Consider the following 17,463-nt stretch of genomic DNA (forward strand, 5'->3'; position numbering starts at 1 on the left):
ACTGTTTCTGCAGATAAGAAACAGGAATTGTTTGCATGGGCTAAGCACTGTATGGAGAAAGGTGATCAAGTTAATGTTTTTTCAACATTATCTAATTTGAACAGTTTTCCCGAGAAAAATGTTTTTATCGAGGGTTTGGGAACTCATTTATGTGTGATGTGGGGTAGGTTACAAAATTCGGATCTCCCACAAGGGGTGAGGGATCTAAATGCTTTAGCACTTACGAGGGACACAGAGAAGACAGTAGTACATGGTCATGTTGAAAGATTGTTTGAGTATAGGAGGGACTTTGAAAAGTCACGAGATGAGGATGATGAAGACGACAGTATGTATGTACAGAAACGGTTCCTTCCGTGTCGTAGGTCGGCACCTGAGGAAGTACGAATTTGTACCAAAGATGCGATTCGATGGATCTCGGATTCATCGATTCCGCCAGACGAAGTATATGACACGTATAGTCAGTATACAGTAGAAATGCAAAGGAAGGTGATTCAGGTAATGGTACAGTACCTGCAGGAAGAATGTGTAAGGAAGAAGGTTAGTGGTCCTATAGAGTTGTTGGGTATTTGTAAAAGGGCTTTTTCGCCCGACACTTCTTCGACTGCCTTAGCGCTCGACCTGGCTCTGTTACTCAGTAAGCGGTCGGAGTTACCTATATCTCAGTTGCCTATGAGAGAGGTTCCTCCGACATTTGTCCCAAAGGTTGAGATTCCCGCTAACGCTGGGACTGGTGCACCCGCTGTGGATATCCCTGCGCATTATGTATCGCAATTTGTTCACGTCCCGTTTTCACGACAGGAAGTGAACACTATTAAACAATCAGTTCCCAATTTCAGGAAAAACCTGACAGGGTTTTACAAAGAGATAGAGTCCGTTTTGTAGTCCTCTGTGTTCACCTTAAGTGATATTGACTTGCTATTCCCTGTACTCCTACCCGCAGATGTATGGAAGCAGGTTCGGACAATAGACGATGTGCCAGGGTTGGGAGATACGTGGGCTAATATGACTAGGGTTGATGAGGAAAGACCAGCTGGTGAGAAACCACCTCAGGTAATACTTACTTTGCCTGATAGAATTGTTGCAAAATTAAAAACTATAATTCCAGAGAAAATAATTATTTGGGACAAGCTTACAGCCTGTGTTCAAGGAAAAACTGAAGGTTCCACAGAATTCTTTAATAGATTCGAACAGGTATTTTCTGACTTCAGTGGACAGGACTTGGGTGCAGAGTCTGGGAAATGGTTGTTTGTGGATAAATTTGTACGTGGATTGTTGCCCGACATCCAGTCACAGATTATGTCCTCTGAGAGCGCTTGGCAGGCAAAATCTCAATCTGAAGTTTTGCACATGGCTCAGTATTATGAGAACCATGTTAATAATGAGAAGGAGAAAATAGAGAAGAGGAAAGGAGATCTGAAAACTAAAGTATTATTACACAAATTGTTAGAAACCCCAGAGGAGGCACGACACAGACCAGAGGTCAGTATGTCCCAAAAGGAAGCGCTCCTTTGGGTTCTGTGAATATTAATCAATGTGCTTATTGCCGCCAGGAAGGTCATTGGCGAGCACAGTGCCCCGTCCTTCGACAAAGGTCAAACAATGCGTTTGGGAGTATGGGTAGACGACCTAGAGGTCGCCCTGGAGCAGGGGGCCCTGATAGATGTCAGTTTTTACAAGATCCTCAGCAACCTTTTTCACGGGAAAATCAGACTTCGAGTGTGGACTCGAGGAACATATTTGATCACCCTTCTGCTGCCTACCTTTCTGAAGAGCTTCCTTCCGACGATACTCTATTTCGTTAGGACTGCCCGAAGCAGGGTTTGGAACCTTCACCTATTCCCGTTAATCAGAAAGGCCCCTACGTTGAATTGTTAGTGGGGAATAGGAAACACCAGTTTTTGATAGACACTGGAGCACAGAAGTGCTCCATTAATCATTCCCGGGTTCCAAACATTAAACTGTCAGGGCAAACAAATGTTTCTGTAGGGTTTTCTAGTATACCAATTGTCTGTCCGGTTTCTTCGCCGGTGTCTGTTTCTTTGGGTCCCTTTACGGACCATTGCCCTTTTCTTCTGACTTCGAACTGTGGAGAGAATTTGCTGGGGTTAAATTTGTTAAAGAAATTGAATGCAGTAATTCATTGTTCCTCTGATGGAGCACGACTGATGGTTTCACCACAGCAACTTCCCAATTCTCAGTTTCTGATTCGACCATTGCCTCCTGAATTTAGCGTTGTCCCGGAATGTTTATGGGCGGTTGACGACAATGATGTTGGGGTACTACAGATTGAGCCCGTTAAAATAGTTTTGAAGCATGGAGTTAAATTACCACGCATTCCGCAGTATAAAATATCAGTTGAGGGCGAGCTTGCTTTGAAGTGCATTGTCTCCGATTTTGTGCATCGTGGGGTGATCGAGGAGATTGCAGGTAGTTTATGTAACAGTACGATTTTGCCTGTATACAAGAAAGGCGACAATGCAATCCCATATCGGTTCATAATTGATCTTCGTGCTATTAACAGAGTTGTCGCCCCACAATTTCCAATTGTGCCTGATGTAACAACGATACTGACAATGATCCCTGCTACGGCTACGCACTTCAGCGTTGTGGATTTAAAAAATGCTTTCTTTAGCATTCCTATACACAAAGAGAGTAGATATTTGTTTGCGTTCACCTTGGGGGGACGTTCATTTACATTTACTCGGGCACCTCAAAGGTATACTGAAAGTCCAAGCATTTATAGTAGAGCTTTGAAAGAGCAGCTCGACACCCTTGAATTGCCACCTACTTGTACACTACTTCAGTATGTCGATGATTTGCTTTTGGCTGCAGATTCTGAAAGTGCTTGTAAAGAAGGCACTGTACTGTTGCTTGTTCATCTAGCTAAAAATGGTCATAAAGCTTCGCTTTAGGCTACCTCCTGTCAAAGGAGGGGAAAAGATTGACACCTGAAAGAATAAAACACATTTCTGGCATGTCTGTCCCAAATACACAGAAGGAAGTCAGAGCCTTAATGAGTATGGCTTCTTACTGTAGGTTGTGGATCCCGAACTTTTCACTAGTGATAAAACCGATGTTGGCTTTGACGAAGAAGGGCATTTCTCTGCCACTGCCATGGAAATCGGAACATCAACGATCATTTGAGCTTCTCAAAACCGTGTTATGCTCTGCACCGGTTCTGGGTTCTCCAAATTATGACAAGGCCTTTGTGTTGTTTGTGCATGAATGTGATGGATGTGCTTTGGCTGTGTTAACACAGGAACACGGAGGGAAGAATAGGCCGTGCGGCTACTACTCCTCCGCCCTTGATCCTGTCGCATGCGCTTTGCCAAGATGTTTGCGAGCTGTCGCTGCTGCTGCCGCGTCTGTAAAACAGAGTGAGGGAATGGTCCTAGGCCATGATTTGATTTTGAAGGTACCTCACTCTGTAGATATCCTTTTGAACAAAACCCAAACGCAACACCTCACCTCTGCACGGCTAACAAGGTATGAATTAATTCTGTTTGCCCCTCACATTCAAATAAAGAGGTGTTGTGTTCTTAATCCGGCTGAACTCTTACCTTTCCCGCAAAATACTGTTTGCGGTGACGAAGAATTACATGACTGCCTGTATACCACTGAGCAGGAAACAAAGGGCAGGATAGATCTTATAGATACTCCCTTGGACAATGCAGAAGGGGAGCTGTTTTGTGATGGCTCCTGCTTCAAACTCCCAGATGGTACATCTACAGCTGCTTATGCAGTTACTACGTTGAGTACAGTTGTTGAAACTAAGAGAATTTCGCATAACTCCGCGCAGGCCGCAGAGATTATAGCGTTGACCCGAGCTTGTGAACTCTCCGAAGGGTGTATAGTAAACATATATACTGATAGCCAGTACGCGTTTGGGGTGGCTCACAACTTCGGGAGGCTCTGGTCGGAAAGAGGGTTCCTGACCTCACATGGGACCAAGATCCAGCATGGTCCCCTGATAGTGCAATTGCTTTCGGCACTCTCGCTCCCTAGGCAGTTAGCGATCATGAAATGTGCAGCAAATCGTAAGGTCATAGATGATGTGGGAGAAGGGAACACTTTCGCTGACCAGATAGCCAGGCAAACGGCCACAGACCTTAGCACGGACATGTATGCTCTAAGGGAAACAAAAGATGCCTATGTAATGGATGAGGGTATTGGGTCTGTGCGAGATATTCAAACTGATGCCACAATAGAAGTGTCTAAAAAGTGGGCCGAAGGAATGGGGAAACTGGATGATGATGGGTGTTGGGTGGATACATCTGAAGGAAAATGGTTGCTCCCTGATTCATATGTACTGGCAATGGTTACGATGGCACACGGTCATACACATGTGTGTGCTCAGCAGATCACGAAAATGTTAGAACAAGTTTGGGTGAATGACAAAATTCTGAAGACTGCACAACGATATGTTCAGAACTGTATGATTTGTTTACAGCACAATGTGGGGAAGGGGACAATAACTCCAAGGGGAAGCTTTGGGCCCCCTTCTGTTCCCTTTGAGGTCATCCACTTTGATTTTATTGAGATGGAACGGTGTAACAATCTAAAATATGTTCTTGTAATTATTTGTGCTTTTAGTAAATGGGTCGAGGCTTTCCCCGTTAAAGATGCTACTGCCATAACCACTGCAAAGACTATGGTAAAATAATTTTTTCCACGATTTGGGCTCCCAAGGGCAATTTGGTCGGACAATGGTCCCCATTTTGTTGCAGCAGTAATTTTGCAGATATGCATAGCGTTACATATTGAGAAACGATTTCACTCAGCTAGACATCCTCAAAGTGCTGGGTTGGTAGAAAGACATAATGGTATCTTAAAGAATAAGCTTGCAAAAACATGTGCCGATACCAAATTGAAATGTCCAGATGCCTTACCTATTGTATTATTAGCCATGCGTACCACACCCCAAACCAAGACTGAGCTTTCTCCATTCGAGGTAGTGATGGGGAGACCTGCTAACATTTGGGGTCTCCCAAAGCCTAAAGCCCTGAGGGAGGTGGAAAATGTATTGCTTTTAGACTACTGCAACCAGTTGACTAAAAACATGTATTTCATTTATCATCAGGTTTACTCGGCTTTACCTGTACGGTTCACAGGCCCAGGACACGATATTCAGCCTGGAAGTTGGGTCCTAGTGAAGGCCTACGAAAGGTCTTCCAGTCTCGCTCCTCGCTGGAGGGGACCCTACCAGGTGCTGTTGGTCACCCGGACAGCAGTGCGGGTGGCTGGGAAAAAACACTGGATCCACGCGACGCATGTCAAGAAACTTCCTCACCCGACGCCACACGTTACAGAAGAAGCAGAACCCCTCGCTGATGCTACAATCTCTGATCTTGGAGTAGCAAACAGCGCTGTGAGTGCGTCGGAGAATTTCCCTGAGCCCGTGGAGCTTGGGGAACAGTCCATTTCATCTCCGCACTCTTTTGAAAAGTCACTTCCGGAAAACATTGTTTCAAGTTCTGCGACTTCCGTCGCCTCCGATACGTCGCTTCCCTCAGGAAGTGACGACGCCTTATTTTCGGATCAAACAGTTTTGGGTACCGCCAGGTACAACCTTCGACGAAGAAAATAGAACTACGGCACGGGTCTTTCCGTGCATTGTGAGAAGAAGTGATTGAAAGTTTTCTCTTGTATAGAAAAGTTCCTTTCGAACAAAAGGAGCAAAAAAGGGATTCTGCTGGCTAGGGTTGGGAAGGACTAAGAAGTGGCGCGACCGTAGTGTCGCCAGCAACGAACATCGGGGTCGTCGATTGAGAAACTGCAATGCCTGCCACCTCCACCGCTGCTCCCCGCACTGGACTTGTAAATAAGGGGGTGACCAGCTCGGACAACGAACAATGTGCCTCGGCCCCGAAAACGTATTGCTGTGTTGTGTTAATGATAATTGGTATTTGTGTGATTACTGCTGTAGGACTTTGGTACTTTGAAGAAATTTACCCTCTAAAACCTCTACTGCCAATTGAGATTGTACCTACTGCTTTGACTCCCTCTGTACACCTTCACACTCTGTCCCCTAGGGACTCCCAGCATAGACGAAAGTATCATAATAACACTCTAATGATAGTAATGAATGCAACACATGCCATTTTTAATAAGAGTAATTGTTGGATTTGCACTCATTTACAGTAACATGGGAACAAGGGGCTAGGATGGTATATTCACCCTTTAACTTTAACGACTGCTTGCTATGCCTCTCTTAGAGCACTATTCTTTGGCCGTTGGAATGATAGCATCTCAGGGAACTTTGATGGAACTAATTTAAATGATTTTGAGAAACGTGAATTAACTCCCCTGGGATGCTCGCTTTTTGCAAATAGAAGTAAACCTAATGTTGCTTCTATTAGGCCGTCTGATAAACTATCTCTTCCCTTTCAAACTCTAATTTCCTTTAAAATGGCTCCGATAGGCAATAAGGACGCCGTGCCTCCTTCCTACTCTATCAATCATAGCCCTGATTCAGTCCCCTTTTGTGTACAAAGAAATGGCACTCGACCAATGGGAGATTTTGAATGTTGTATGAACATTGTAAATTTGACTGGAGAGAACAGGCCTCTGTATGTAGGGGGGCCTGTTTATTTTGTTTGTGGTAGTTCAGCATTTCCCTGGTTGCCCAAGGATTGGCAGGGAACCTGTTATTTAGGAATCCTGCTACCTGGGGTATTTGTAGCTAGTACATTGGAGGTTTCTAAGGCTCGCCCACGGCGGGACGAGAACGGAGATACCCCTGGGCAAGTTTTGGGAGATATAGCAAAGTCAGTTGTGCCCTTTTGGAGACAGATAGCAAACTCTGAAAACATTAGAGGACTAGCAAGAGTACTGGAGAGAACCATCAACCGGACCACAGACATACTCTACAATATGACACTAGAACAAAAAGCAATAAGATTGGTAGCACTCCAAAATCGGATGGCATTAGATGTCATTCTGGCAGAACGTGGTGGAGTATGCAAATTAGTGGGGTCCGCTTGTTGTGTTTTCGTACCATATTCCTCGTCGACAATTTTTAAAGCAATACAGAACTTGCATATCCTTAGTTCTGAAGTGCATGTTCCTGTAGGAGATTGGAATATTAGCGCCTGGTTTTGGGATTCTTTACGATCTTGGGGTTGGAAGGTGCTTTCTGTCCTTCTGGTTACTTTAGGGATCTGCTATTCCTTTGTTGCTGTTTCCAATGTCTACCTAGTATGTGTGTAATGCTAGGGGGATAATGTGCTCAAGCAGTGAGCACAGTAGGGCACAGAATGTATGCCCCAGATACAGCATCTAAAGAGTTTGTGTTACAAGAGGTTCTTATGAACGACCTAATGGCTATAGACATTACAGACAATGATTCAGGATGTATGGATGACAATGCATGGAGTTATTTGCAAAAGTATTAGAAATGATATTAGCACTTGGCATAGGCCAAAAGGAGGGTCTGTCGGAATTGAAATAATATTATGCCTCCTATCGCAGCAATTGTATGTGTATTGGCCTATGCCAAGTTGTCTAAAATATCATGCGAATAAACTCCGCGGCAAGGTCTTCACCTTAGAGAAAGTAATGTAAGTCGCCATCTTGGATTTAGTCGCCATTTTAGGTTCTCTTGTAATATGGAAGTCACCCTGAACATCAAAATGGAGGCCGAATGACATTCTGAGTAAGATTCTGGCCGTTGTGACCTCCGTACACACAAATAATTAATATACCTGCAGGCCACTTGTCGGGGTCGCGAACTGAGACCTTGTCCTATTGCTGACCTATGTGTAAATGTACAACTATATCAGTGAAACTGATCAAAATGCATAAATTATAGGATTGACCTGGCAAGGAACCCAAGGCCCGATCCCAAGAATGGTTAACCCGCAAGAGGGTTGGCCAAGGGCTGGACAAATCATAAAAAAGACCCAAGTATTCAAATGTGCGGTCTCTCTACTAATGCATCGAACCCTCGTTGAAGTTCGTTACGTTACTCTGAGAGCCGAATAGCTATCCGTTTGTCAATTGACTTTGGTAACTGTTGTGGCTTTTAAATAAAGCACTTGTATGTCCTTTGTAACCTGTGTTGGTGTGTTTCTTTTGGGCTTCCCGGCCTCATATTATCTTTATGTTTTTACATCCCCTGTCCCCACCACCCCCCTGCTCATGCCCCGTGTCTCCCCTGTTCCCCCCCACCCCCTGCTCATGCCCTGTGTGTGCCCTGTTCCCCCCACCCCCCGCTCATGCCCCATGTTTCCCTCGTGTTACGCCCCACCCCCCGCTCATGCCCCGTGTCTCCCCTGTTCCCCCCCACTCATGCCTCGTGTCCCCCTCATGTTACCCCCCACCCCCCGCTCATGCCCTGTTTCTCCCTCCTGTTCTCCCCACCCCCGCTCATGCACTGTGTCTCCTCTGTTCCCCCACCCCCCGCTCATGCCCTGTGTCTCCTCTGTTCCCCCCCACCCCCGCTCATGCCCCGTGTCTCCCTTATGTACCTCCCAACCCCCGCTCATGCCCCGTGTCTCCCCTGTTCCCCACACCCCCCGCTCATGCCATGTGTCTCCCCTGTTCCCCCCACCCCCTGCTCATGCCCTGTGTGTGCCCCGTTCCGCCCACCCCCTGCTCATGCCCCGTGTTTCCCTCTTATTTCCCCCCACCCCCGCTCATGCCCTGTGTCTCCCCTGTTCCCCCCCACTCATGCCTCGTGTCTCCCTCGTGTTACCCCCCACCCCTGTTCATGACCTGTGTCTCCCTCCTGTTCCCCCACTCATGCCCCATGTCTCCCTCGTGTTACCCCCCACACCCCGCTCATGCCCCGTGTCTCCCTCCAGTACCCCCACCCCCCTCTCATGCCCCATATCTCCCTCCTGTACCACCTACCCCCGCTCATGTCCCGTTCTGCCCTGTTCCCCCCACCCATCGCTCATGCCCTGTGTCTCCCTCATGTTACCCCCCGCTCATGCCCCGTGTCTCCCTCCTGTTGCCTCCCACCCCCCACTCATGCCCTGTGTCTGCCCTGTTCCCCTCACCCCTGCTCACGCCCTGTGTCTCCCTCCTTTTTCCTCGCCCCCGCTTATGCCCCTTGTCTCCCTCCCGTTTCCCCCACCCCCGCTCATGCCCCGTGTTTTCCCTGTTCCCCCCACCCTACGCTCATGCCCTGTGTCTCCCCTGTTCCCCCCCCAACCCCCTGCTCATGCCCTGTTGTTTTCTCTTTACACACCCCGCCTTCCCGTTCCATGGTGGCCATCTTGGTAAAATCTTTTTTTTACCACCCGGAGTTCCCACTTTGAGGACCTAAGATGCTAGTGGTCTTCATCTATTGAAAAGGATGTTATGGAGACGTTGCACTAATAAAAACCTATGAAATTCAGTAAAACAAAATGTGTTACAGGTGGTTAAGTTGCACTAATAAAAACCTATGAAATTCAATGAAAAAACTTTGTTAAAGGGACGTTATGGTTAAGTTGCACTAACAAAAACCTATGAAATTCAATGACAAAATTGGTTAAAGGGAGTTTATGGTTAAGTTGCGCTACTAAAAACCTATGAAATTCAGTGAAAAAACTTTGTTAAAGGGACGTTATGGTTATGTTGCGCTACTAAAAACCTATGAAATTCAGTGAAAAACCGTTGTTAAAGGGACTTTCGCCAGTTATGGTAAGCTAAGCAACCACAACTCGCGCCACCACCGTGCACTTCTAAGACTCACACCCCACGACATCACAGATGACATCACAAATGTCATTGATGACATCACCGATGACATCACATGTGTATGTACTTTTCATGAAATATGTGTACAAGATATTCTTATTATAATGTTGCGATAAAAGTGTCAAGGATCATTGTAATAAATATCAAAAAGTTATAAGTACTGAAGTTATAAGGCACTGTATATATATATATTCATAACTTTGTTAAAGGGACGTTATGGTTAAGTTGCGCTACTAAAAACCTATGAAATTCAGTGAAAAAAACTTTGTTAAAGGGACGTTATGGTTAAGTTGCGCTACTAAAAACCTATGAAATTCAGTGAAAAAACTTTGTTAAAGGAACGTTATGGTTCCAAGTAAAACCGAAAAACCCTTGAAATTCGGCAGTTATGGTAAGCTAAGCAACCATAACTCGCGCCGCCACCGTGCACTGCTAAGACTAACACCCAGGACATCAAAGATGACATCACAAAAGTTTTTTTCACTGAATTTCATAGTTTTTTAGTAGCAAAACTTAACAATAATGACTTTGACTTTATATACTTGTCATATGGAACTGACTAGATCTCTTCTTATGAACTTGATGTCCGCGAACTTATTTAATGTTCGCGGACATGTTCGGAGAACAGTACCACTACCTAAAAACTGGGGGGGGAGGGTTGGGGGGGTATGTTTGATTATTATATCATAATATAAGAACAATTAACAAATTCAAAAAGCAGCAAACAAACACATTATATATAGTAATACATAAGAAATGTAACCCATATATGTAGCACAGTAACCATTCATTTAAATACAATATGTTCTGAAATGGAATATACCACATAAATTGGCTTCCAACATAATTACCTCATAATTACCTCACAGACACAACAGAACTGAGAACAAGACCAGACCCACTAAATACATAGGACTTATCTTACCAGAAATAGTAGGTGTACTTCATTTTACTCATATATTTATAAACTTTCTGTATTAGATTAAAAAATATATTATCTTTTCTTTTTTTTTCTCACAGAAATGTCTAGTACTCTGGAATGGCTAGAGGACAATTTCCCACATGAAGAAATGTCACAAGATAGTGAAACTAATGGTAAACACTTTATAATATAAACCATTTAAACATTTTTTTTATACAGAGCATAACAAAATAGAAACTACCTCTGAAGAAGCTGTTATGGAAAACACGCTTGACAACATAAAAGAAAAAATTGATTTACTGTTGACCAATTTTAATAATTTGAAAACTTTTGTTGAAGATCATTTTAAAACAAAAACGTCATACCATTGCCCCACATGTACTTGTCCCTCCTCACCATATCCCAGTCAATTATCCCCAAACCCTCTCCATAATCCAAAACGTTTTGATGAGATTTCCATCCTTCCTCACCTAATTCCAATCATGTTGAAACCCCAAATTCTCCTGTTTTTGTTTCTGTTTCTGCCTCACCTTCTCTGTCATAAATTATTAATATATGTTAAATAAAGTTTGATTTTTATATTGTATTGTGAATAGTTTCTGTTTTTTTTTTTTAAAAACAATAAAAGTGTCTGCGGACAGTGCGAGTGTTCTGAAATGTTCGTACACAAACGAAAATGGAGGTGTCCTGAAGAACACCACACCTGTTCGTACTGTTCGCTAGCAAGTTGAAACTGTTCTAAGAACACACGTGCTGTCCTGAAATGTTCGTAAAGAAACAAAAATTAAAGTGTTCTAAAGAACACTATATCTGTCCGTAATGTTCGCTATCAACTTAAAACTGTCCTAAGAACACAATTGGTGTCCTGAAATGTTCGTAAATAAACAAAAATGATGTGTCCTGAAAAACAGTACAACTGTTCGTAGTGTTCGCTACCCAATTGAAAGTGTTCTAAGAACACTACCAAGTTTAAACTATTCTAAGAACACACGCGGTGTCCTGAAATGTTCGTTTCACGTGTGACGCACTTTTTATTACTTCAGAACCCGAACAGTGTCCGTAGGACATCAATGCGCATGCGCTAACCAATCTCTGTGCACTTGGTGTCCTGCGGACAGACGCTTCCTTCGCAGACTAGTTCGCAAACAGATCATATGACCGCGCCCACGCTCATCGTGTGTCCTGAAATGCGGACACTGTTCGTGTCCCCGAACAATTTAAAAGTACATTTTCAGTTAATCCATAATATTTTTCAATAAAATCTCACCATGCCACAAACAAGTCCCACATAGCAATCTTGAGTTTCTATATACCTTTTGAAACTTTCCAATCCTTTTTTTGTGTTCGATCTGTCCGCGCACAGTGCGCATGTTCGCGGACCGCGCACAAGCAAACCTATAAAAGAACACGCCCAAGAGCTTATTCCCATTGTGTTTCTGGCTATTCTTCATAACACAGTGATTTTTGCTGCCACCTGCAGACTACACCATCATCGACATGGCATCCTTGGCTGCTGAACTGCCACTTGGTGCTGCACCTGCTTCAGCACCACCACCACCCCCTCCACCACCACCACCTCCCCAAGGGCCTGAAGAGGGGAACAGGACTGAGGATGCGGAGGAGGAAGAAGAGGATGATGAGAATGAGGTAGAGGAAATCCCTACTACCCACACTAGGCGTGAGTCTTGGGTGTGGCGGTTATTTACCATTCATGGGAATGGTCCTAAGGCTCGTGCGAACCATATTACCTGCAATGAGTGCAAAATGGTACTCAGACGCGGGAAGCACGGTAACTACAGCTTTGGGACCACTACTATGAAGCGACACCTGAGGTCATTTCACTCTGGGGCTATTCGCAGGGTTGTACCTTGCGAAGAACGTAGCAGGTTGATTTCCTCTACTTCATCCTCTGTTTCTGATCCTGTCACCACAAGGACCACCTCTGTGGGACAGCGTCTTTCTCAAGCTGCCTCACAGGCCATACAGAATGCTGATGACCCTTACCTTTCGAGGGTCACAGTTGTATGTATGTACTGTGACACAGTACTCTGCAGGGGAGGAGCGACTTCGGAGTGCTTTTGAGACTATCGTCTCAGAGCACGAGAAGACCTGCTCACTACCCAAATAAAACCCACTCTACATCTTCCTCTCTCAGCTCGTCCTTTCTTATCCCTGTGGTTGGTGTCCCCCCCTTTACCCTCCTTTACCCTCCTCTCCTAGTGTGTCGTGTCTGAAAAACCAAAAAAAATACAAAATTACAATAATCAAAAAAAAATAAGGCTCTTTTCAGAGCCGCCTTTCCCAGTTAAAAAATAGAAGTGAAAATAAATGAAGCAGGGCTCTTTGTATTTTTTAGAAGTCCGCGAACAGTTCGCGAACATTAAAAAAATTGGGTTACTACTCCATCACAAACATTGTAATTTTCTCTGGAAAGAAGTGGTGGCTCTGAAAAGAGCCTTTGGTTGGTGTTTGTAAGTCAAAAATTGTAAATGCTTAACATCTACTTCAAAATCGTTGTTGTAATTCCAAAAAAGGTTGCAATGCATTTTGTACATTTCTCAGAAAAATCTGATTGCCAGCATAAGTAAGATGGACTCCATCTCTGCGAAAAATGTATGTACTACAAAACATAATATTTTCATTGTGAAAAGAAGCCATGCCAAAATCTCTTAGAAAGCCACAAACAGCCTTATTAACATTGCGCCTTGCTTTTTCCATTTGTGGACCAAATGAAGAAGAACGAAGCCACATTTGTCTCTGCGCAATCCGTGAAAATATCACTTGAGAATTAGGAAACATGTCCATAACCTTCCACAGTCCTTCTTTCATAGCAAATTGCAAAAAAATTCCAGTCACATGCCCTAAACTGTTCCCTCCACAATGAATTACAATTATGTCTGGATGTTGCTCTGTCTCCAAAGTAGCACAGAGAGGTAGCAAATCCAACCACTTCATTCCACGTACTCCATGCCAGTGTACTTCCACATGTGGGAATCCAAGATCTACAGCTACTCCACAGCTTTCTGCATGCACCTTCAACCAATGTATCCACGAATCTCCTAAAATCCAAACAATCTGTTTTCTGAAACGCACAGCCATAGCTATCTTTTGTTCTCTCAGCAAAAAGAGTATCTCAGAAAATCTCTCCTAACACAACACACCCACCAAACTTTCCTGACCAATCCCTTTCAGTGCTTATTCTCATTTGCATGACTTCTGAACCCAAAAATCCCCGGATGTAACTCCCAATGACCGGGAACTACCGCCATGTCCGCGGACATATCGTAACATGAACAGCCCTTCTACCATTTCCACTACACTCTCTCTTCCATTCCCTCATTGGATGTACCTCAAAAATCACATAACCATGCACCAATCACATTCAAGACCTCTACATCTAACTGCATCATCATAGATCAGCAATGCAAATGTACTCTGAATCTCTCTGAGTACAAGTGTCATTTAATTGGCAAGCAGCATCTACCACAAATACTGTACAAGTCTTCAAGATTTCTACTTGCAGCTCCATGCATATCCATATGCATGAACACAAACTTCAGGTATGCATATTTTCTGTATAGTAGATGACATAGCTCTCAACCATTTTTGTGTTAAAGGCGGGTGAAATCACCCGATTTTGTTTTTAGCGGGATGGGCGTGCAGGAGGCTTGGCGGGTGAGTCTGCCCTTTACAAGGCGTGTGACACCCGCCAAAAGCGTGTGAGTTGAGAGCTATGGTAGATGAACACATTTTCAAACAGACTTTTACCTTGTAAAATCTGTAAAATGAATTTACTGTACTTTTTTCAATTTCCTAAAATCAACTACCACTTATACACCTTTATACTTTTTACTTTCTTTATAAACACACACTCAAATCATGTTAAACTAACATTTTTCAAATGAAATATATAGACTACATATATTCAAACAAAATTGCATGCAAACACAATCTATGTTTAAACCTTTATAAAAATACTTATACAATTTCATATTTTTTGTTTTTATTTATTTATTTACTTAATTACTTTAAATTAGACATGACATTGAGGCGCTATTACCTAGAACAGTCTACTTACAGAAATAGTGGTATTCACTAATATATTATAAATTTCACAAGACATAGTAAAGATATTTTATTTTTGCTACAGTTAGTCATTCAATACAATTTGTTCATTAAGAACATATCATATGTACTGAACTGATGCAATGTATCTTATGTAAATAAATTAGTTTAATGGTTTTACAGAAGGCACTGAGGATTTCAATTAAAAAAATCAATATCTAAATTAAAAACAGTGCTATATACAAACAAAGTTACTAATTTGAAGCTTTTACAGTTGCAGTGAAGACCAGTTTCCTGAAAAGAAGCAGCCGAATTCGAAGAAGAAAGAAAAACTAAGAAGTTACCTGTTAATTTTTAAAAAAAAGTAAGTAAAATATCACCATATTATTTATATTATTAATCAAATATACTATAACATTAATACCAGCTATTTTGGTTTCTTAAAATAGAGATTTTGTACCATTTTGTCCAAAAATTTCCATGTCGTAAACAGCGATTTACAACCAGAATGGCCCACAAATTTCTATTTTTGGACACACAAATTAGCCAACTGAACCACTACAATTTTCATATTATAGAACAAACAACTGTTTTAATTGTATACATTACATTTACTATTTGTACTTTTCCACACCACTAGCTTACTTTTTTTGTCATCTGAACCCCAGTTTAGTGACACATAAATTCAAGAATACCTATCCCTACTAGTTTTAGTTACCAATGCACAATCACACACCATTACATACATCTTTATCACCTTACTCAAACACTCATGCACACAGCACGCTTACATTCCAGAACACCCCAACCCATATCTTCTTTATTTTTTTCAACAGACCCTAAAGAATGCCTACCAAAAGACAACTCCGTAGAAAGCAACGTACAATTAGAGCAAATGAAAATAAAGGTGTCCAACATAAGCATCCATCTCTAGCAGAATTTGCAAAAAAAGTTGAAACAAAACAGCTAATACAATCATTTAGTGAAACACAAGAAGTTTCAAGTACAACAACTTCGCTTCCTCTATCAAAATGTAAAACAAACCAAAAAACAATTAACAGAAAATCAGCTATCAGTACAGATAAAACTACTTCTTCAAATTTTAATATAGTGCAAAGTAAGCATACCAAGAAAAGTATTTTAGCCAAAATATACCGTCACAAAGTCCTTCAAAATCTTATAAAAAGAGGAGAGAAATCAGGTTCAAAGCTTAAAACCTATCGTAGGAAATTAATCTTAGAAGCATTGATGGACAGTGCAATTCTTCTCAAAAGAAATGTATTTATTTTACTGTTAAACGAAACCACTGTTAAATGAAACCACTAACAAAACTAATAACTAAATTACAAAAAAGACTTCTCAATAAGCGAAATGTCAACAGAAAGAACTTCTTAAGTATCTGCGGAGGTGAATGGAATCACACTACGAGCACAGAACCATACTTTAATGAAGAAGCGTACAAACAAAAACAAACAAATACAATTGCCATAAATAGCAGTCGTCGAGGTTATGAAAAAGTGAATAATACCATAATGGAACAAGAAGTACTCCTTACAAAAATATGCCCTGAAAACTTAGAATTACCCCTCCATTCAACTGAACCAGAACGTCTAGTGTCCAAATGGCCATGCATGTAATGTGTAACATTCCCAAACAATGTTTCAAATCTTTACACCAATTCCTCAATAAATAAGTAAAAAGCAAAGACAAAATCAAAATTAAATTACTGCAAAATATAGATACCTGTCCAGTGCGCAAGTACACAGGACTACAAGGACATTCATTGTCCTGCATTACAGGACCTACTTGTAAAACCACTTTCCATGATATCAAAAGGATATCAACACATCATTCAACTATAAGAAATCTAGTCTATAAACTGTACTATGCTAAAAGTCCTGCTTTAGCACTAGCAAAGTAAAATAACATCCTTCTACATGGTACAGCAAAAGACCTACTTGAAGAAATTCACTATATCCAGAAAAAATATTTTGGACGTGAAAGCCATTTACAGAATGAAATAGCTTTAAACCAATTAAGCAACAATTCTACACATGGCAACCTTTTGCTAAACACATACAAAAAAGAAATACTAAAATGTAAAAGTACATCAGCTGAAGTACCAAACAATGTATGTGTATGTTGCCGTAGAATTTTTTATAAAAGTAACACAAAAACTGTGGACCTATCATACAAAATAGAAGACAATGAAGATTCTAAATGGTTTGAATTAGCTCTCTACCTTCTAGTAGAAAACAAATATGAAATAACTGAGCCCTTAAGACTTTGCAGTTATTGCACTACAAAACTTGACAACAACCAAACTCCTTCACGTTCTATCACAAATAATTTGGAATTATACCCAGTACCAAAACCTCTACAACAACTTAATTTATATGAGAGCATCATAATTCAAACAGTACACCCATTTCAAGCAATAATACGCCTTCAACCAAAAACAGCAAAATTACCTCCCTCTGAATTGGTTAAAGGCATTCGTGGAAAAGTAGTTTATTTACCATTAAATCTAAAAGAAAATGTGCATACTCTAGGAGTGCAACGTCCAATGCAGCAATCTTTACTTATATTAGTAAATGGAGTACCTACAAAAGACAAAAAAATATGGCAACAGCTGGTAGATTTATATAAAGTTAGACAAGCCTTCCAATATCCTAAAGAGAATAATGAATATTACAAAGAAATTAATATTGAAGAAAACTTGAAAGATACAACTGAAATAATTCAAGAAACACAAGAAGCTGGTCAGTTTGAGCTACTAGATCCTGCTA

The sequence above is a fragment of the Ambystoma mexicanum genome, chromosome 1p, assembly GCF_040938575.1.
Source record: "Ambystoma mexicanum isolate Mex_15411 chromosome 1p, UKY_AmexF1_1, whole genome shotgun sequence".
In the NCBI taxonomy this organism is placed as follows: domain Eukaryota; kingdom Metazoa; phylum Chordata; class Amphibia; order Caudata; family Ambystomatidae; genus Ambystoma; species Ambystoma mexicanum.